The 22,249-nt window shown below is 45.3% G+C and overlaps 1 protein-coding gene across 1 annotated transcript in view; it reads right to left on the reverse strand.

Moving 5' to 3' along the window:
• Positions 1–21,862, reverse strand: part of LOC120929515 (transmembrane protein 198) — a 54,911-nt gene extending 33,049 nt beyond the window's left edge. Inside the window, exon 1 of the mRNA XM_040341058.1 lies at positions 21,543–21,862. The gene's annotated coding sequence lies outside the window, so the exon portion shown is untranslated. The remainder of the gene's footprint in view (positions 1–21,542) is intronic.
• Positions 21,863–22,249: the final 387 nt, after the last annotated feature.

The following is a 22,249-nucleotide window of genomic DNA, read 5'->3' on the forward strand; positions in this document are numbered from 1 at the left end:
GCCAACCGAGTGTGGAGAAGAGAGGAACACTTGTGGGCACGGTGTTAAGATATCGTCCTGATATGGTCAATAATCGGCCAATGCCGATTTATCAAAAATGGCCAAATATTGGACGATATATCTCTGTGGTGCCCAACCTGTGGCCATTTGGCACATATTGTACAGCACTCTGAGCCCTTTCAGACAATAGGGTTTTCTTCTTTTTTCATAATTAGGGCTGTAGGGAGCATAAAGATTTAGAAGGCTAGATTTGTAAAGCAGCTGTAATATTAGTGAACTCTAGCAGTCTCACATAACGCACCTCCAGGCTCGGGACCATCTCCTGTTGCACGTCATCAGTTTGCCAGTTTTCTGTAGTGTTACATTTACAGAATATTATATGTGGCCCTTTGATGATTTTGTCAAGGGCAACCCTTGTGGACCCCCCATTAAAAACAAGGGTTGACCACCACTGGTGTAGCTGCATCAAAACACAAGTGTGATTAGGCAGCATTACTATACTAACAAACAATTAACGACCTCAAACCCCAGACACTGGAGCTTGGAATCATCAGCAGAGGCGTAAAACATATTTCTACTGCTAGAGAGACTGACTGACGGCACTCCCTGCTGCAAAGCCTACAGACAGTCTCTGCTCACAGCCATATAATACCCCAACTTATCAGACTCAGGAGAGGGGAGGGAACCCAACTAATCTGCATTAATAGCAGGCAAGACACGCCACTTGGTTCATTGCCGTTACTGGGGAGAATATCATAAACAAGAAACTGTGCCCAGGACTGGCATGTGAAAGCGTGAGAGAAGATTGGGATGTTTATTCATCATGCTCACCCCTGGCATTCCACAAAGAGTGGCAATTGTGCGTCTTGGCCATCATTAATTCCTTTCTACGAAGACCATGCAGAACCCAAACCCTTTACTCCAGCCCGCCTACAAGTGTTCAGCCCTGACCTGCTGGCCCCAGCTGAATATCAGAAGAGTGCAGACAAAGGCAGCAGATCAATTAGCTATTCAACGGAAAGACTCTTGGTAGGGATGGCGGTTAACTATCTCACATCCATAAGCGCACTCTGGGGCACAGTCATGCACGGAGACTGACTTAATGGACTAATAAGGGTTAAGGCACAGATTATCTCAGCAGTACAGTGTGAGGTGGCTGGATTTGAAAACCTGCATCTTTCAAACTTTAACCGGCCACTGGAAGCATCCGTTTCCCTCAACGTGTTAGACGCACAATCTGTGGTTTCGTACATGTTACACGGCCCTGTTTGCTTTCCTGGACAGCGTGCTGCTACGCTCCAAGTCACTTGACACCGACATGTTAATCAGTCTTTACAAGAGCTGGAAACTTCAAAGAAAGTCAACATGAAGTGCCAAGACAAGGCAGCCATTGAAAAGCAGGGCCCATAAAACTTATTTTACTATAACTGTCAATATTCAAGTGATTCCATATACATTGGGGAGAGAATAGAGCAATGGCCAAGAAGCTTTAACCATCACATACAGCAATTTCAATGACCAAAATTACAGCAAGCTGGGAGAGGATTTTTCGAGTCCTCCATCCACATAGAAATCCTCCCCATTGAGCTACTGTAATCTTGACAGCGGCAGCGGGGAGACCTCCCCTGCTGCCAGAACACACCGATTAGGCTGCTGGCCATGGCCTGCAGTGCTGGTTGAGCAGGGAAAAATCCAACAGGACGGGTTGTACAGAAGAAGTTGATTGATAGATTGACGTCTGTACAACCTTCTTGCCCATACATGGATCGAAATTCAGCCAGTTTCCACTGAACCTGCTGAAGTTCGATCTATGTATGACTAGCTTTAGGCCTCGTACACACACGACCAGACATGTCCGATGAAAACGATCCGGACCGTTTTCATCGGACATGTCTGCTGGGATCATTTGGTCTGATGTGTGTACACACACACACACACACACACACCATCAGACCAAATCCCCCGCGGCCAGAACACGCGGTGACATGGCGGCGATGACGCGCGCGCACCAGGAAGTTCAATGCTTCCACTCATGCGTCGAATCACTTCAACGCATGCGTGGGATTTCGGGCCAGCGGACATGTCCGATGAGTCGTACTGACCATCGGACATGTGCGACGGACAGGCTTCCAGTGGACAAGTTTCGTAGCATGCTAAGAAACTTTTGTCCTCTGGAAACCTGTCCGCTAGGCCGGAAAACTGTCCGGTAGGCCCTACACACTGTCGGACAGTTTCAGCGGACATGGTCGGTCGTGTGTACAAGGCCTTAGAGTCTAAAGCTAGGTTCACACCTCTGTGTGGCTGCGGGAATCACATCCGTTTCTGCACCCACAACCATCCGCAAATAATTCTGCTCTTAATAGATGTGCATTCATTCTGAATGGCACCCCCACGCATCTCAGCATGCTTGTGGGTGCTGGAAACTCAGGGGGGGGGGGGGTTTACCATGCAAATTCCCTGCAGCTGCGTTTTTGAAAAGGCACCTTTTTTTCCCCCTTTCGAGAAAGCAGGCACAGCGAATGGGCTGCTGTGCCCGCACAAACACGGCTGACACAAGACGCGAATAGGTTTGTCTACTAGTTCCGCTCATGCGTGATAACTTTCAAGATATGTTCTATGGACGACCTTCACACCAACAAATAGAATATCGTTCATTCACAAAATGTTATGACACAATTTTCCCATTCACAATATCGATATCACTTGCTGGGCATCAACGAGTAGAAAAAAAATAAAATCACCCGAAGAACGGAAATTTTCTTATTGTGTATTCCTGCCATTAGGCACTCATTTAACCCCATGATCGCCCTAGATGTTAACCCCTTCCTAGCCATTGATACAGAAACAGTGTATAGTATTAGTCAGTTCACCCAGCATCAGATTGCCCACTGCACTCCTATTAATAATAAAAATGAAAAAATAAAAACACACACACACGACTTTACAATCACTGTAAGCCAACCATAAGCTAGAATTAAAAAAAAAAAAAAAGTTTTGAAGGCCCCATGTACACTGCTGCTGCTAAACTGACGTTCAGAGGCAGTTGGAGGCTTTTTTCAACTGATCCTGAGCTCATTCAGTATTATTATGTGTATAGGTTAGTTTATAGTCGTTTCTAGGCAGTTGCGTTTAGAGGCTTTTTTGGGAAAGCAAAAAAAGAAGTTCAGACGCTGAGTTCAGAGACATTTCAAGCACCAAATGCTTCCAAAACGCGGTAACCTGCGTTTCAATTATAGGAGTTTTTGGCCCTCTTTAAATGCTTCCAAGCGTAATTGCGGCAAAAATTGACATTTTAAAGTGGAACTCCACCCTAAAGTGGAACTCCCGCTGGTCGGAACCCTCCCCACCTCCGGTGTCACATTTGACACCTTTCGGGGGGGGGGGGGGGGGGGTGGTGCAGATACCTGTCTAAAGACAGGTATTTGTACCCACTTCCGGCCACACAGTCTCAGGCAGACTGCGGGCATGACGTCACCTCCCACCCCCCCCCCCCCCGTTGTGTTCTGGGAACACTCGGCTCCCAGTACACAGCGGGAGCCAAATCGGCAGGCGTAGCGCGACTCGCGCATGCGCCGTAGGGAACCTGGCAATGAAGCCGGAGCGATTCACTTCCTGGTTCCCTCACCGAGGATGGCGGGGGGGGGGGCAGCAGAGTGACGAGCGATCGCTCGTCCTCTGCTGCAGATTCCAGGACATGCAAGACAGGTAAGTGCGCTGGACTCCAGGACAGATAAGTGTCCCAATATTAAAAATCAGCAGCTGCAGTATTTGTAGCTGCTGGGTATTTAATTTTTTTTTTTCCCAGCGCACATCTGCTTTTAACGTGGGTTACCATCTATCAAGTTAAATCTTTCAGGAGAGGTTGTAAAAACGTCCCGTGTACATGAAGCCCAAGAAGGCATGTTCAATTTTTTAATCATTAGTGGGGTAAAATCGGCAAGAGGCAAGAATATGCGAAAGAGGAGGATGGAAATTTTCCTCAAATTAATTTCTAACAGCATATGTGGTTTTCATTTGGGAAAGTACATTAACTTGTTCCAAAATCAAATTAAAAGCAAACATTTGTCAAGTCATGGAATGTACTGAGAATTTATCATACGAAAGGTTTGTATGAACGTTCATTAAAAAAATCTACTGGTGTACAGCAGCCCCCCCCCCCCCCCCAAATACTTACCAGAGAATCTCGATTCAGCAATGTCCAGGAAGGCTTTGGCTCTCCAGGAACTCGCACTCCTAATTTGGCAGCAGCGGGAGCCAAAGTCAATCAAGAGACCGAGGGGCGGGGCCAAGCCACGGCTCAGTGTGCGAATAGACACAGTCTCGGCTCAAGAGCGCGCCTGCTTTGGTGGCCCCACAACAAGTTGCACCTAACAGGAGGATCTGAGGAGCTGCTCTGTGCAAAACTGCACAGAGCAGGTAATGTTATTTTTAACGCAAAAAAATTAAAAAAACTTTAATATCACTTGAAGTGCGTTACTGACAAAATTACCAGATAACAATACAGTTTGAGAAAAATAAAACAAATTCAGCCACCACATCCAAGGACTGGCAAGCTACAATATATTTACATTTTTTTTTTCACCCTTTAAGTGGTGCTGTCAATTAACATCAAAATCAGAACGTTTTTTTGGTGATCCCACCATTGATTTTCGAAATTCGGCCGACCAAACCTTCATGTTACTACAGAAAATAATTTTTGTGGCCGGGAATATCCTTTTCTCTCCGGGAATTTTATTTTCTTGCACATTTCCCACCCCCCCATATTTCTCGCTAGATTCTCCCATCATCGATTAGAAAATCGTTTGTTTTTCAAAAAACAAACATGTTCGATTCCTCAAATTTGATTGCCGCACGAAAATCGGCTTTTGCTGCAGCCCAACGGTGCGAGATTCGTACGAAACTTCTATGATACGATTTTCGAAAGAAAATTCTTTCCAAATTGAACTGTGTATGGCCGGCTTTAGGCAGGTGAACCATGTCCAACTTGTGGACAAGGAAACTGTACAAATTCCATTTAAGAAATAGAAACTTGAGTTTGGTGGTCTCAGCCTGGCTCCCGGTGGGTGTGCTATGCGAGGTAAGCCTGTGCCTAGTACGCCCACCCCCCTCCCACAAAAAACCACCACACTTACACACACTCGAAATTGGGTTAACATGCACGCACTTTGACCACGCGGTCTCTAAAAAGAGAGGCGAAGGACTAACGGGGCTGGTTGAGCAGGCTAGATCCTCTTACTCCCTTATAGGGAGTCCCTCTGCCCCGTTAGGCTTCAAAGTGGAGCAGGTAGGGCAGGCTATGTGGGAGGACCCCCTCACACACCCGCCATTGCCACCCGGGCATGGAGAAAGGTGGCAGATTGCCTCTGGGGGAGGCCTGCCTACTCCCAACTCCTGCAGTCCGGCTCCTCTCTCGAGTACACGCACAAAAAATACACTTAAAGAAAAAAAAAAAAAAAAAAAAGAAATAGAGACTTTAGTAGGACTATTCTGCACAATATAAAATTGTAGGGTCAAAGATGAAAAAAATCCAGGATTTCAGAGCAGGAACAGTAGGAGCCCAATAATATTTGCAAGCGGGGATAGCAAAATACTTTAACAGGAAAGGGTGATGAATGAATACTACAACACACACGATGGAGCAAAAGGATGACATTGTAAGTGAAAACTGTCAGGGGTGTAAGGGTCATAACTGGAAAGTATGTAAGCAATGCTGGGGCAGAGCCACAACTGTCCGCTATCCAGGGAGGAATGGACATGTATAGGAAAGAGTAATGTCAACGCCAACTACCGCATGCCAAACCTCTTCACCAGCTGCTGCCATTCCCACGCGAACATGGGGTTTAGAGGAAGCCAAAACCCAAGTCTGGCATCAAATCTTCATTCCACGGCCAGACAATTACCAGTGTGATATGGGAAGAGCACTTCTGTGCCAGGTGGGACAAAGTCCCGTGTCTGACGCCATCACACCACCAAACTAAAAACAGAAGAACCGCAATATTCCAACCAAGGAAAGCCCAGCTTCAGATGACATGTACTAACCTCAGCATTCCCAGTCTATGTCAGTGTTCTGCTGCCGTTTTCAAGCCTCCCAAGTATAAATGGTCAGAAATCACTCACGTCAAAAGGTCAGAGAGTCATGAAGGTCAGTAACCCCGGCTTTCCCTTTAATGGGACTTTCAACAGCCCCTTCTTTGTAGTGTTGACGTAAATGAATCCAACTTAACACCCAGAGCTGGGGTCTCTTTACATTAATATGAAATGGATCACCCAACATAACTACTCCAAAAAGAACTAGAGAAATCCACAACCAATAACCAACACTAAACAATGAGAGAAATAGCCAACCACCGATCGGTTATTTTGCACAATGCTCCCAAGTATGATTAGAGGAAAAAATGTGTATATGTGTATATATATATATATATATATATATATATATATATATATATATATATATATATATATATATATATATATATATATATATATATATATATATATATATATATATATACACATATACACACACACACACACACACACATACACACACACACACACACACACACACACAGCTTTTTTTCAGGGGGAACTCCGTTCCACCACCTCTGGCTCAGATCCTTTGGTGCCTGCTCACCACAATCACTTGTAAAACACAGAAGTCTGGTTTCTGTGTTTACATGTGACAGCTCTGCACTCTGTGTGTACCCCCCCCCTGAATTCTGCACTCTATATGTAATGCAATCCTGGTATTTAATGCCCCTTTAAGACCCTTCTACTGTTTGTGAAATCTGAAAGGGGTCGTGGTTGAGTTCCTGCACCCATTTTCTGAGAAAAAAAGCTCTGTATATGTATGTATGTATGTATGTATGTATATATTTTTTTTTTAATCAAGTTATCATAAAACCCATTATGAAAAAGATAAAAGGGGGCCTCTACTGCAGATCTTCTAAAATGCCCTCATGCCAAGACGGTTACACTGACACTGGCTTTAGGGCGTCACCTGGAGCAATTATGCAGATATAGGGCCAGATCCACAAATAGCGGGCGTAACTTAACTTTTCCCATTTAAGTTACACTGCCGCAAATTGTCCAAGTTAGTGCCCGATCCACAAAGCACTTACCTAGAAATTTGCAGCTGTGTAACTTAAATCTGTCCGGCGCAAGGCGTGCCCAATCTAATGGGGCGAGTCCCATTTAAATTAGGCGCGCTCCCGCGTCGGACGTACTGCGCATGCTCCCGACGTGATTTTCCGGACGTGCTTTGCGCGAAGTTACGTTGCGCCGAGTTATGAGAAATGCGACGGGTGTAAAAAAAAAAACAAAAAAAAAAAAGAGTTGCGGCGGGAATTTTTTTTTTCTTTTTTTAATTTGACAGCGATGCGGGAAAGAAGGGTCATAGAGTTCGGACTTCATTTGCTGCATGCTCCCTCCCCCCCCATGTCAGTGAACTAAAGGGACACTGTCAGGCTTGGCTCATATATAGGATTTGCATACCATGTGAACCAAACCAGTGTTCCGTCAAAATAGCCAATTCATTAAGATTACCAATTACATCACCTCTGGTTACTGTAAACCTTCGTTAATTGGAGATTGATGACTTGCCGTTTTGACACAACACCGGCAATCATGTACACAAAGACCTTGCCGTTTTGACAACAGCGGGTAACGAGGAAAAAAGTTGTTGCCGAGGCGGCCATTTTATTGGTTAATATCGGACTAACAATATCTGCTCGCATTAACGGAATGTATACGGTTACCGGTGTTGTCTCAAAACACATTAAAATCTCCAATTACTTACGGTGTACAGTAACCAGAAGTGACGCAAGTGGAGATCTTGATGAATTGGCTATCTTGACAGAACACCGGCTTTCAATAGAGCTGGTTCACATACGCAGTCCAAATTTTAAAAGGGTCCGGTGCGTTTCAGGTGCGATTTCGGTGTCGAATTTGCACATGAATGGAAACTGAACCGGACTCTGCACCAAAACTGGACTCGCATACAGTGTATGTGAACATAGCCTTAAAAGGAAATATGATTGCTGGGGGCCCGACTGTCTGATTTAACATACCTAAACCCATGAACAAAATTGTAAGTATTGCAGCTTACCAGCCCCTAGATATGGTGACTGCATTTGTTTTTTCCAGGCCAAGAACACTTTCAGAAAGAAAGATCGGTTGATATTGCCAGAAATCCAGTGTCCTTGTCACCGAGATGAACTTGGAATCATTCTATGCTTCCGAGCATGCGCATTTCCCCCCCCCCCCCCCCCCATTGGAAAAGCATACAGGTTTTCCCGCTAGGACTTTTTCCTGAGAGAAAAAAAAATCCTGCTCTTTTTTTTCCTGACAGTTTTGCCGTCGGAAAAAACTGCGATGGAACATACATACGGTCGGAATTCCCGGCCAATAGATGACAACATTTTTGGAAACATTAAAGTCGAGTTCCATGCATGTTTTTTTTTTTTTGCATTGGTACATTGGTCCAGCTTTTACCAGTGTAAGCATACATACTCCGTAACTGGCCGATCACCGTAGAAGCAGAGAATCACTGTAGTATTCGCCACTACAAACTGTTAAAGTGATTATGCATTAAAGAGGAAGTAAACCCTGATGGGTTTTACTTCCTCTTTTTCCCCCCTGCAAAGTAAAAGCATAATGAGCTAGTATGCATCGCATACTGGCCCATTATGTGCCACTTGCCTGCAAGCGAAGTCTGCGGTGTCCCCGCTGGTGGAAGCATCAATATTCGCCCCTTCTTCCTTCTGGGGCTGCGGACTCGGGCTCTGTGACTGGCCAGAGTTGCGTGGGAACCATCAGTCACAGCACTTGCTCATGAAGAAATGGCACGGAGGGCAGTTTCTTCACAGCGCCAATGACATCATCGGCACACTACAAGGTAAATATATCTCCTAAAACGGCACACGTTTAGGAGAAATTTACAGTACCTACAAGCAGTGGCGTAGCGTGGGTTGTCAGCGCCTGGGGCGAGACAAGTAATTTGCGCCCCCCTGACCTTTTTTTAGCTATCTCCAGTCTGGTCACATGATCCACCATGTGAGACAGCGGTGGCTGTAGGGAAGAGGAGAGCGTGCTTGATAATGACTGGTAAAGCATGGAGTGGTGACATCATGCATATGTTCCTATGTCCCACCTGTTGTTGGCGCTCCCTCCTCTTCACACTCGTGACAGCGCCCCTCTAAATTTTGCACCCAGGGCGGTGGCCCCCCTCGCACCCCCCACGCTACGCCATTGCCTACAAGTAAGCCTCATTATAAGCTTACCTATTATTGGGTACAAGTTGCACAGAGGGGTTTACAACTACTTTAAATAGGTAATAAACCCCCCACACACACACACACACACACAGCACTGAAGGCTTTAGAACCACTTTAAGCCCAGGATCCAGAAGACAGCATAGAGCAACGACAACTACTCCAGTGATTCTCTGCTTCCAATGGCAGCCTTCATGATTCTCACACGTGTCCCTTGAAAACATTGGGGTTGATTTACTAAAGGCAAATCCACTTTGCACTACAAGTGCATTGCAAGTGTACTTGGAAGAGCAGTCGCTGTAGATCTGAGGGAAAAATCTGAAATGAGGAGGAAGCTCTGCTGATTTTATCATCCAATCATGTGCAAGCCAAAATGCTGTCCCCCCCCCCCCCCTTGCACTTGTATATAAATCCTGTATTATTATTATAATAATAATAATAGTGCAAAGTGGATTTGCCTTTAGTAAATAAACCAATGAATTCAGCAGCACTTTTCAGGTGAGCAATGGCAGCCTTCGTTTCCCCGATGGACCCTCCATTCACCTCTAATGAGTGAAAGATGTAAACCGACTTGTGTCCTACCTCCAATCTGATCAGCTAAAAATAAAGAGTATAGTAGGCTGTGTCCGCTCTGCATATGCAGAGCAGACATGGACCTGCCATCTGCCCGCTCCATTTATTGTGGTCCACGACTGGTTACCAAGTCGCTTAAGTGGCCCTTGCGCTTCAAAAGGTTGGGCACCCCTGCAAGGTGACATTCAAAATGAATGGCACCACAATACATGCAGCATTAGCTGCAGTGCTCCATAAAAGGCATGAATTTTTGTCTCTTTGTGGTGCATAAAACCAGCCATAAATGGATTGAAGATTGGTTGGTTCAGCAGGGACTTCATGTAAGGGCAGGCTAATCGTACGCAAGTCAATTTATTGATCAACCGTACCGCCAACTATAGCCAGAAACCCTGACCATTGTATGCTCACAGAATGAAATACCACAGTGGGAAGGATTCCCACATCCACTTTGAATGAATAATAATAAAAAAAAAAAAAAAAAAAAATGCAGAGGACTGGGCTGTGTGAATAGGCCCGATTATGTTTTTACTATACACATGAAAGGGATGAGCCCAATCCAAATAACGTTGTTAGTGAATGTAAATGTTTTATAGATTGTGTTTGTGTATAGACAGTAATGATTTGTGGACATAGACTTATTTGTCCATTAAGCATGCAGGCTCCACTGCTTTGCTGATCCCCTTATCTCTCCGACAGGCTTAATCTTTAGTCTTCCTGATATGGTTTGTATGATTTAGAACAATTTCTATACAATCGCCAATGACATGAAGCACCCATAATCCATGTCATCATTTACCTGATCTGCATATGACCAGCATTTTAATTTGTGGGATGCGAACAGAACATTTCTCAATCAAAATAACATTTCTGAAGTGACATAAATATTAAAAAATGATAGGTCCACTTTAACCAAGCATGTCAAGATACACTTCGGTGCTACATTCTCTGCAGTGTATTAATAGTACCGACTGCAAATTGTAAATTATGCAGCAGACAAAAAAATATAATATATATATATATATATATATATATATATATATATATATATATATACACACATACATACATACATACATACATACATACATATACACATACACATACACACGAACAGGAGATTACGCTTACTTTAGTTAAGGCTCCTTTCACCAACCCACACAGATCAACACTAAACTGTTGTTTAACAATAAACTCATCTGCACTTGCTGTGTTTTGGGATATCCGAAAACATGTCTGGGCAAAATCCTCAGGGATGGGAGTATGATGGGTACGTATAATCCAATTTCACAGGAGTGCAGATTTATGTACAAATAGGCAAAAAGCAGCCAGCTTGGCAGTTAGACAACTTTTGGCCGTGTGCACCGCCCCTCGACCAGCTTCTGTCGAACAAGCATGCTGAAAAAACAGCCAATGGCTGCAAGTGCTGATCATTGTATTCTGACGGGGGTAACAATAGTTCAATGAGGTGATAGCTGCACCAACATCTGATGTGTTAGTATATATCCGGGAATCTAGCTGTGGCAGAATGGCTGCTTGTTATCCTTGTGGTAGATAGTGGAAACACAGAGCACTGTGGGGAAAGCCAACTATCACAGCCATGCTGAGCAGAAGAATCTGGTGAATGAAATCAAACGTTGTCACAAAAAGCTGGAATATGAAGTTAAAGTGATTGTAAAGGTTCGCATTTGTTATTTCAATAAAATGACATGTCATACTTACCTCCAATGTGCAGCTCCGAACTGCGTTTTCTGGGGTCCCTCTGTGGCTCTCTCCCCGCCTCAGATAACCCCTCTCTGGGAAGCGCGCGAGTCTTGCATTCTGCGTCCATAGCCACCAAGTGCAGGACTCGGCCCTGGCGCCCGGGTCATTGGATTTAAGTGACAGCAGCACAAGCCAATGGCTGAAATTGTCATGTTTTTTTTCCCCACTTTAATGCATGAAGGTAGAAAAAAAAAAAAAACCATGAACCTTTTCAACCCCTTTAATGTTACCTTTTAGGCCTCATTCACATAGCCACTGATGTCTGTATATCATGAATATATATTGTATTGGTTAAACTAGGAGGTCTTTTTTCAACTTGACCAACTATGTAATAGGGCCGTGTATTTATGCAGCATGAGTCACTAGGAACTGCATGTAGGCAGCCCATGTAAGCAATTTGGGGGGCAAAGAAGCTCCACAGATAAAGTTGTTCATCCCAATTTGACAGCCCCAAACACAGACTGTCTTTGTGGGGCCACTCACCCACATGCCTGGCAAAGGGGGAACGAGCCTCAGCACCCGTCTGAATGAGGATTGAAGTAGTTGTAGAGGCTCAAGGTTTTTTACTTCATGCATGAAGGTAAAAAAAAAAAAAAAAAAAAACACCACACACCACACCCCTGTGTGCAGCAGCCCCCTCTAATACTCACCTGAGCTCCATCTCGATCCAGCAATGTATACGAGAGCAGTGGCTCTCCCTGGTGTCTCTCTCCTCATTGGCTGAGACACCAGCAAGAGCCATTCGCTCCTGCTACTGACAATCACAACCAGTGGGGGCTGGGCTGAGCCATGCTCAGCGTGCACATGGACAAAGCAGCAGCTAGGTAGAGTGTCTGTTTAGTTGCCCCTATAGAAAGCTGCTTGCTATGGGGGCGGGAGGGAAGAGCCAGGAGTGCTGGTAGGGGACCTGAGAAAAAGAAGGCTCTGTGAAAAACCACTGCCAAGAGCAGGAAAGTAGGACTTTCTTCTCAAAGTGGTTCTTAACGCACATTTGTACGTTTTACCTATAGGCAAGCCCATAAGGCGGCTTACCTATAGGTAGTGAAAATATCTCCTAAACGTGTGCCATTTAGGAGATATTTATTGTACACTGCGAAAAAACCTCTGTGCCGTTTCTTCACTCGTATGTGCCATGACTGAGGGCTCCCGCCAGTCACAGAGCCAGAGTCCGCGGCCCCGGAAGGAAGGGGGCTGAAGATGGATAAAGCCACCAGCAGGGAAGCAGGGCTTCGTTTGCAGGTAAGAGGCACATAATGGGCTAGCATGCGATGCATACTTGCCCATTATGCTTTTACTTTGCAGGGGAACAAAGAGGAAGTAAAAACCCTTCCTCTTTAATATCACTTTAAGGCCCTTACACACGGGCCGGGCTCCGTTGAAATCGGCCTGCTCAGCGGGGAATCATTTCGCGCACTAGGCGGATGGCTGGTCCTGTGTTTACACCTGACTGCCATCCATTCCGCCAGAATGAGGGGGAAACGGATCGGTAGTTGTCTGTTTTTATTGGACAAGACGGATGTCTAATGCCCTGTACACACAAGCGGAATTTCCGCGGGAAAAAAAGTTGGATGGTTTTTCCGACGGAGTTCCGCTCAAGCTTGGCTTGCCTACACACGGTCACATAAAAGTTCTCTGAACTTTGGAGCGTTAAGAACGTGGTGATGTACAATACTATGACGAGGCGAGTAAAAGAAGTTCAATGCTTCCGAGCATGCATGTTTTTTTTCCCCCCTGTCGAAATTCCATACAGACGAACAGATTTTCCCATAGGAATTTTTTCCCCTCTGAAAAATTGAGAACCTGCTCAGAAATTCCAATGGAAAAAGTTCAATGGGGCATACACACGGTCGAAATGTCTGATGATTGGAAAAAGTCAGACGGGAGCTTATCAGAAATTCTGACCGTGTGTACGCAGCATAACACATGTCCTTTGACATCCGCAGCTCCATAGGAGGAGAATAGAGGGTCCGATCGGTCTGCCTGTGTGAAAGGGCCCCAAGGTTAAAAAAGAATCAGCACCAAAAGAAAGCAAACTACACAACATGAGGCACATTGCTTGGTCACAGCTGCATCTCTGAGGTCTGTAAAATATTTTGACTGGTGCCTTCATTTAGAACGATCATTGTACCGCTGAAGCTCCAGGGTGTTTGGTTACAGAGAAAGTCAGGCAGCCATGATAGAGTTGAGTAGAAATTATCAATCAGAAGAAGAATGGCCGGCATCACAAAACAAACACACGTGGCTCCTTTCTATTCTACCTGTCACTTCATCCTCAACATTCCACACAATGCAAAGTGTATGTACAGGACCAAACCTCAACATCCGGGATCATTTGTAAAACAAATACATGCAAACAGCAAACCAATGAAACAAATGCGTAGTGCTTTAAACAAAAACAGGCCGATATTACTCTTCAGATGTTTTAAGTACGATAAAAAAAAAAAAAAGCCAATTCAGCAGCCCAATTTCGATCCATGTGTGGGCACTGGTTGAACAAAAGTCGATCTACTGATTGATCTGCGTCTTACCCTCCTGTCAGATTTTCTCTTCTCGATCAGAGCTGCAGACTATAGCCTGCAGTGATAAATTAGTGTTATTCTAACAGCTGGGAAGTCTCCCTGCTGTCAGAATATAAAGATACAGTGATAGGAATCTGCCACCTGTGAGCGGAGGAGGTCAAGCCCTGCACACTTCAAAGGTCTCCAGTGGCCACAGCTATCTGTGGCCATCTGCCCAGCTGTTGATTACCTGAGGTAATGTCGCCTGTGTGGATGCCGCCTAAAGGCCCACACACACACACACACACACACACACACACACACAATTAGAAAATTGTACAAAAAAAAAAAAACACTTTCAGCCCAGGTTCACACTGGGTACGATTTCCTTCGATTTGAGATGCGATTTCACATGTGAAATCGCATCTCAAATCGGCAGCATTTGCCGCCAATTGTTGGCAATGACACTGTCCTAATCGGTGCGACGCCGCATCTGCGGCGCTGCACCGATTTCAAAAAGTAATTCTTGTACTACTTTTTGCGATTTCAGGCCTCCATTTACATAGACATCTGTGCAGAAACCTGCACAGATGTCTCTTAAATCGCGGCCGAAATCGGGACTGCCGGCGGGAGTGAAATCGTGCGAGTTCAGCTGAACTCGCACAGCTTCACTCCCGCAGCCCAGTGGGAACCAGGGCTCAAAGTGATCGTACGATTATCTGATCGTTAAGACAATGCTTTCAAGAGCCAATCATAATTGATGTGACATTCTCCGATGGGACAAGCACGAAAATTTCTCTTACGATAACAGATCATAGGATTTTCATTTGATCAGTACAGTTTATCCAAAATACACCGCTCAAAAAAATTAAAGGAACACTTTTGAATCAGAACTCCTGGGATATTGATCTGGTCAGTTAAGTAGCAGAGGGGGAGGGGTGTATACAGAGGGGGTTGTTAATCAGTTTCAGCTGCTTTGCCGTTAATTGAAATTAACAACAGGTGCACTAGATGGGCAACAATAAGACGACCTCCAAAACAGGAATGGTTTTTCAGGTAGAGGGGTCTGACATTTTTCCCCCCTACTCATCTTTTCTGAGTGTTTTTCACTAGTTTTGCATTTGGCTAGGGTCAGTGTCACTACTGGTAACACAAGGCGATATAAAGGTTGCACAGGCAGTCCAACTCCTCCAGGATGGCACATGTCATTGCCAGGAGTATGGAGGAGATTCCAGGAGACAGGCAGTTACTCTAGGAGAGCTGAACGGAGCTGTAGAAGGTCCTTAACCCATCAGTAGGACTGGTATCTGCTCCTTTGTGCAAGGAGGAACAGGATGAGTACTGCTAGAGCCCTACAAAATGACCTCCAGCAGGCCACTGGTGTGAATATCTGACCAAACAATCAAACAGACTTCATGGGGGTGGCCTGACGTCCTCTACTGTGCTCTGTGCCAACTTCCCAGACACTGTGGAGCTCGATTGGCATTTTCCATTGAACACCAGAATTGGCAGGTCCGCCACTGGTGCCCCATGCTTTTCACAGTTGAGAGCAGGTTCACCCTGAGCATATGTGACAGACGTGAAAGGGTCTGGAGAAGCCGGAGAACTTTATGCTGCCTGTAACATCGTTCAGCATTAACCGTTTGGTGGTGGGTCAGTGATGGTCTGGGGAGGCATATCCATGGAGGGACGCACAGACCTTTACAGGCTACACAATGGCACCCTGACTGCCATTAGGTATCGGGATGAAATCCTAGGACCCACTGTCAGACACTACGTTGGTGCAGTGGGTCCTGGGTTCCTCCTGGTGCACGACAATGCCCGGCCTCATGTCGAAAGCAGGCAGACAGTTCCTGGAAGATGAAGAAATTGAAACTATTGAATGGCCCCCACGCTCACCTGACCTAAATCCAAAAGAACACCTCTGGGAAATTATGTTTCGGTCCATCCGGTGCCGCCAGGTTGCACCTCAGTCTGTTCAGGTCCAGATCTGGGAGGAAATACCTCAGGACACCATCCGTCGTCTCATTAGGAGCATGTCCTGATGTTGTCAGGCATGCATACAAGCACTTGGGGGGCCATACAAACTACTGAGGACCATTTTGAGTTGTTGCAACGAAATTTCAGCAATATTGACTAACTTGCTGCATAACTTAACTTGCCGTAAAGATCTGCCTCCGCAAAGATCCACTTTTTCAGACGGAAGAAAACCCTATTTTTCTTCCGTCTGGCGGAACGGATCGGATGAATACGGACACACGGTTTGTATTCATCCGATTCCCCATAGGGGAGAGCGGAGGAAAGACAGGGCGGTCTCTGCACAGTGTGCAGGGACCGCCCTGTCCGCCGACAGCTCAGCGGGGATTTACGGATGATCCCTGCTGAGCAGACGGACACACACGGGGCGTATCAATACGGATCCGCTCCGTGTGAAAGGGCCCTAATTGACCTCTTCATTTTCAAGTTGAAGGAGGATTGTGAACCAAGTAAATGTTCTATTCCAGGAGAAAGGAGACAAGAAAAACGGTCAGCAGTTCCAGTTTTCCTAAAATTTCCAGACCTCAGGTCATGTACACGTCTAGTGTATGTAGAATACACTAGACGTGTACATGACCTGAGGTCTGGAAATTACATGCCCATTGTAGTCCATTCTACGTCTCAGGTCATGTACATGTATGGTCTATTTTATACCCCGGTCATGTACATGTATAGTGTAGTCTATTCTATACCCCAGTCATGTCTAGTGTAGTCTATTCTATACTAGAGGTCGACCCATATATCGGCCGATTTTTGGCACCTTTTAATTAAAGGGTCACTAAAGGAAAAACTTTTTTTAGCTGAAATGACTGTTTACAGGGCATAAAGACATAATAGTTAACTGATTCCTTTTAAAAATGATTAAAAATAGATAAAAAAACAATCATATAATGTGCCTGCAGTGTAGTTTCGTTTTTGCTGTTGTTTTCTGGTTCTCTGATGTACAGAGAGCCACTAGAGGGCAGTCAGCCAATAGAGAGCAGTGATACTTTGTCTAAAACTCCTCAGCACCAATCCAGTTTCGTTTTACACACAATAATCACATTAGTGACCACCGTGAGAAATCTCCCAGCACTGTGGTTATCAGGAAACAGGCAACCAGCAAGTGTCCAGAACAGAGAGGATTTACAGCAACATGAAAGCAAAAACGAACAATGAGGAAATGAAACCAGGACTGCAGTAAGGTAAAGGAAGCTATTTAGCTAAAAAAAAAAATTCCTTTAGTGACTCTTTAATTGGCATCAGCCGATTTTTTTTTTTTTTTTTTTTTTAAACAAAACATTTACTTCAGCACCACTTGCAAATAACTTCTGTATCGTATAAGTAGCAACTTGTCTCTGGGCAGCCTGCCAAGTGTGTGAAAGGATACAATGTTTCTACTTATCAATGAACTGAACTTTGTGTGTGGAAGTTCTCAGTTTAACCATTTAAAGACTAAGGGCCAGATTCTCAAAGGACTTAGGACGGCGTATCTCCACGTACGCCGTCGTAAGTCCGAATCTGTGCGCCCGATTCATAGAATCAGATACGCGTCACGGTTGCCAAGATACGAGCGGCGTAAGTCTCCTACGCCGTCGTATCTTGAGGTGCATATTTACGCTGGCCGCTAGGGGCGCTTCCATAGATTTACGCATCAAATATGTAAATTAGCTAGATACGCCGATTCACGAATGTACTTGCACCCGCTACGCCGTTTACGTTAGGCTTACGCCTGGCGTAAAGTTACCCCTGCTATATGGAGGCGCAGCCAATGCAAAGTATGGACGTCGGAACAAGCGTATCTTTTTACGCAAGTCGTACGTGAATGGGGATGTGCGTAGGTTACCTTCACATCACAGGCACTGAGCCAGCGTATCTTAGGGGAGTAAATTCGACGTAATACTGAGCATGCGCCGTACGATCGGCGCTTCATTTGCATGGGGTCACGGATCATTTTAATAAAACACGCCCACCTCTTCCACATTTGAATTATGCTGGCTTACGCCGGCCAATTTACGCTACGCCGCAACTTACGGAGCAAGTGCTTTGTGAAAACAGCACTTGCCTGTCTAAGTTGCGGAGGCGTGGCGTGAATAGGATACGCTACGCCCGCAGAAATATACGCTCTCCTATGTGAATCTGGCCCTAAATCTTTTCTGACACTTGTTGCTTACAATTAAAAATCCTGTATTTTCTGCTAGAAAATCACACACACACTTTTTTTTTTCTAGCAGAGACCCTAGGAAATAAAATAGCAGTTGTTGCAATATTTTATGTCACATGGTATTTGCGCAGCGGTCTTTCAAATGCAAAAAAAAAAAAAAAAGCTAAAGTTAGCTTGTTTTTATTCATTTTATTTCTTCGTCCAAGAGTTTTGATTACCTGTTTGTGCCGCTTCCGGATTCCCTTACCGAAGATGGCGGGGGCAGCACCCGAAAGCCGAGGGAGAGATCAGCTTCGGGTGCCGACATCGCGGGCGCCCAGGACAGGTAAGTGTCCATATATTAAAAGTCAGCAGCTGCAGTATTTGTAACGGCTGACCTTTAAAAAAACAAAACACAGTTTTTCAGGGGAACTCCGCTGCTTTCACACTGGAGCGGACAGTCGTTGACGGTAAAACGCCGCTAGTTTTAGTGGCGCTTTACCATCATTTTAGCTGCGCTATTCGGCTGCTAGCAGGGTGCTTATAACTCAGCTAGCGGCCGATGAAGAGGTTAAATGCTTCCGTGTAGCACCGCTGCAGAAGCGTTTTGCAGGCGCTTCGGCAGCAGTGCCCATTCATTTCAATGGGCAGGAGTGGCGGAGGAGCGGTATACACCGCTCCAAAGATGCTGCTTGCAGGACTTTTTTTTTACGTCCTGTCGCGCACCGCCTCAGTGTGAAAGCATTCAGGCGTTCACACTGAGACTGCAGGAGAGCCGCTTTGCAGGCACTTTACAGGTGCTATTTTTATTCTAAAAGCGTCTAAACACCACCCCAGTGTGAAAGGGGTCCAAAATCGGCCGCCGCAATTTCTAAATATCCGCATCGGCCAGAGAAAAACCCATATCGGTCAACCTCTATTCTATACCCCGGTCATGTACATGTCTAGTGTAGTCTATTCTACGTCCCAGGTCATGTACATGTCCGCTGTAGTCTATTCTACGTCCCAGGTCATGTACATGTCCGCTGTAGTCTATTCTACGTCCCAGGTCATGTACATGTCCGCTGTAGTCTATTCTACGTCCCAGGTCATGTACATGTCCGCTGTAGTCTATTCTATGTCCCCGGTCATGTACATGTCCACTGTAGTCTATTCTACGTCCCCGGTCATGTACATGTCCGCTGTAGTCTATTCTACGTCCCAGGTCATGTACATGTCTAGTGGAGTCTATTCTATACCCCGGTCATCCCCATTGTAGTGTAGAGTAGTCTATACCCCAGTCATACACAATACATGTCTAGTGTAGTCTATTCTATACCCCGGTCATTGTCATGTGTAGAGTAGTCTATTCTATACCCGGTCATCCCCGGGTCATGTACAGTACATGTCTAGTGTAGTCTATTCTATACCGTGGTCATGTACATGTCTAGTGTAGTCTATTCTACATCCCAGGTCATGTACATGTCCAGTGTAATCTATTCTATACCCCGATCATCCCCGGGTCATACACATGTCTAGTGTAGTCTATTCTACATCCCAGGCCATGTACATGTCTAGTATAGTCTATTCTATACACCGGTCATATACATGTCTAGTCTATTCTATACCCAGGTCATGTACATGTCTAGTATAGTCTATTCTATACCGTGGTCATGTACATGTCTAGTGTAGTCTATTCTGCATCCCAGGTCATGTACATGTCCAGTGTAATCTATTCTATAGACAGGTCATCTCCAGGTCTAGTACAGATAGACTAAGTTCTTTAGGCTTACAAACACATTTCCAGCAGGGAGTCAATAATAAACCAGTCTGCACCGGAGGGAATAGCATAATCTCATTATTCTAATAGGGTTTAGTAGAAAAGCCCCTGCACTACAGAACATTGTGCTAACGCAATAAAAACAAGCGCACAGCTCCACCATGGAAGGAGGGGAGGGGTGTCAGGTCAGATAGGAGTGAACAGTGTTACAGATGGGAAGGTATATGCAGAGTGGATCAGTACTAGGGTCAGGATAGGAGAGTGCATAGATCAGAATATGGCTCAAGATCAGCAAGTACATAGATCAGAAAATGGCTCAGAACATGGTCCAGGATCAATAAGTATAGATGAGGATATGGTTAGTACATGGGTCAGGATCAGTAGTTACATGGATCCGTAGGTACATGAATCAATTAGTATATTTAACAGTAGGTATATGGGTCAGGATTGGCAAGTACTTGGGTCAGGACCAGGACATGAGTGAGGATCAGCAAGTACACAGACCAGTATGTGGATCATTAGGTAGATGGGTCAGTATGAGGACATTGAGGGTTGGTATATGGATCAGCAAGTACACGGACCAGTATATGGATCAGCAAGTACACAGATCAGTAGGTAGAGGGGTGAGGATAAGTAGGTAGACAGGTCAGTATGAGAATATGGATGAGCATATGGGCCAGCAAGTACACAGGCCAGTAGGTAGACACATCTGCAAGTACACAGGTCAGTATGAGGACATGGACCAGTAAGTATACAGATCAGTAGGTAGATGGATGAGTATATAGACCAGTAAGTAGACAGATCAGTAGGTAGGTGGATGAGTATATGGACCAGTAAGTAGAAGGACATGGATGAGTATATGGACAGGTAAGTACACAGATCATTAAGAACACAGGTCAGTAGGAGGACATAGATGAGTTTATGGACCAGTAAGTACACAGATCAGTAAGTAGAAGTCAGGTCAGTAGGAGGACATGGATGAGTATATGGACCGGTACACAGATCAGTAGGTAGGTAGGTGGATGAGTATATGGACCAGTAAGTAGACAGGTCAGTATGTATACATGTCAGTAGGAGGACATGAATGAGTATATGGACCGGTAAGTACACAGATCAGTAGGTAGGTGGATGAGTATATGGACCAGTAAGTAGACAGGTCAGTAGGAGGACATAGATGAGTATATGGACCGGTAAGTACACAGATCAGTAGTTAAGTGGGTGAGTATATGGACCAGTGGGTAGACAGGTCAGTAGGAGGACATGGATGAGTATATGGACCGGTAAGTACACAGATCAGTAAGTAGGAGGACATGGATGAGTATATGGACCGGTAAGTACACAGATCAGTAGGTAGGTGAGTGAGTATATGGACCAGTGGGTAGACAGGTCAGTAGGATATGGATGAGTATATGGACCGATAAGTACACAGATCAGTAAGTAGTCAGGTCAGTAGGAGGACATGGATGAGTATATGGAGCGGTAAGTACACAGATCAGTAAGTAGTTGAGGGATCTCACCAGGCCAGCTGGGATGATAGAAGAAGATCTGCAGCACGTTGTCACTTCCTCTGGCTGGGATGTATAGTGAAGGGGGATGGTTGGGGGGGAGCCGTTGGTTGCTGGAAGTTCTCAATGTCCCTCCATAGGATGATCAGAGTCCTCGGTAATGACAAGCCCCCTCCTATCTCATCCAGATGTCACCTCCATACGCCGTGTCCCCGCCGCATCCCTCTCCTATCACTGATCACATTCAAACTCACCCCGAGCCCCTTCTCTTCTGAACAGCTGAAGGTGACGTCACCCACTCCGGACGACACCATGTCTGCCACACACAGGGGGGGTTAGGGCTAGCAGCCATTGAAAAGACTTGGTGCTGAAGACAATGAGGATTGCACGGGGAGTTCTGAGAAATAAATCTCTTTGTGTTCAGAGACAAAGGCAGGCTTTGGTGTGGGTGGGGTAATATGAGCAAGAAATAATGAGCTGAACGACCCCCCCGAAGAAGAATGGAATTGTCTGGAGAGGGATGATTGTAGTCAGTGGGAGAAATGGGGTGTCTTATCCCAGGACAGTGTTATCTCTGATCATAGAAATCATCATCATCATCAGAGGAAACATTCATATAGTGTATCCCAAGCCAAAACCTTTCTGTTTCCTTGTGGACAGAGTAGGGAGGGTTATAACCCCTGCCAGTCATCTGTCTCCCCCCCTCCACCACACATCCC

The sequence above is a fragment of the Rana temporaria genome, chromosome 2, assembly GCF_905171775.1.
Source record: "Rana temporaria chromosome 2, aRanTem1.1, whole genome shotgun sequence".
NCBI lineage: Eukaryota > Metazoa > Chordata > Amphibia > Anura > Ranidae > Rana > Rana temporaria.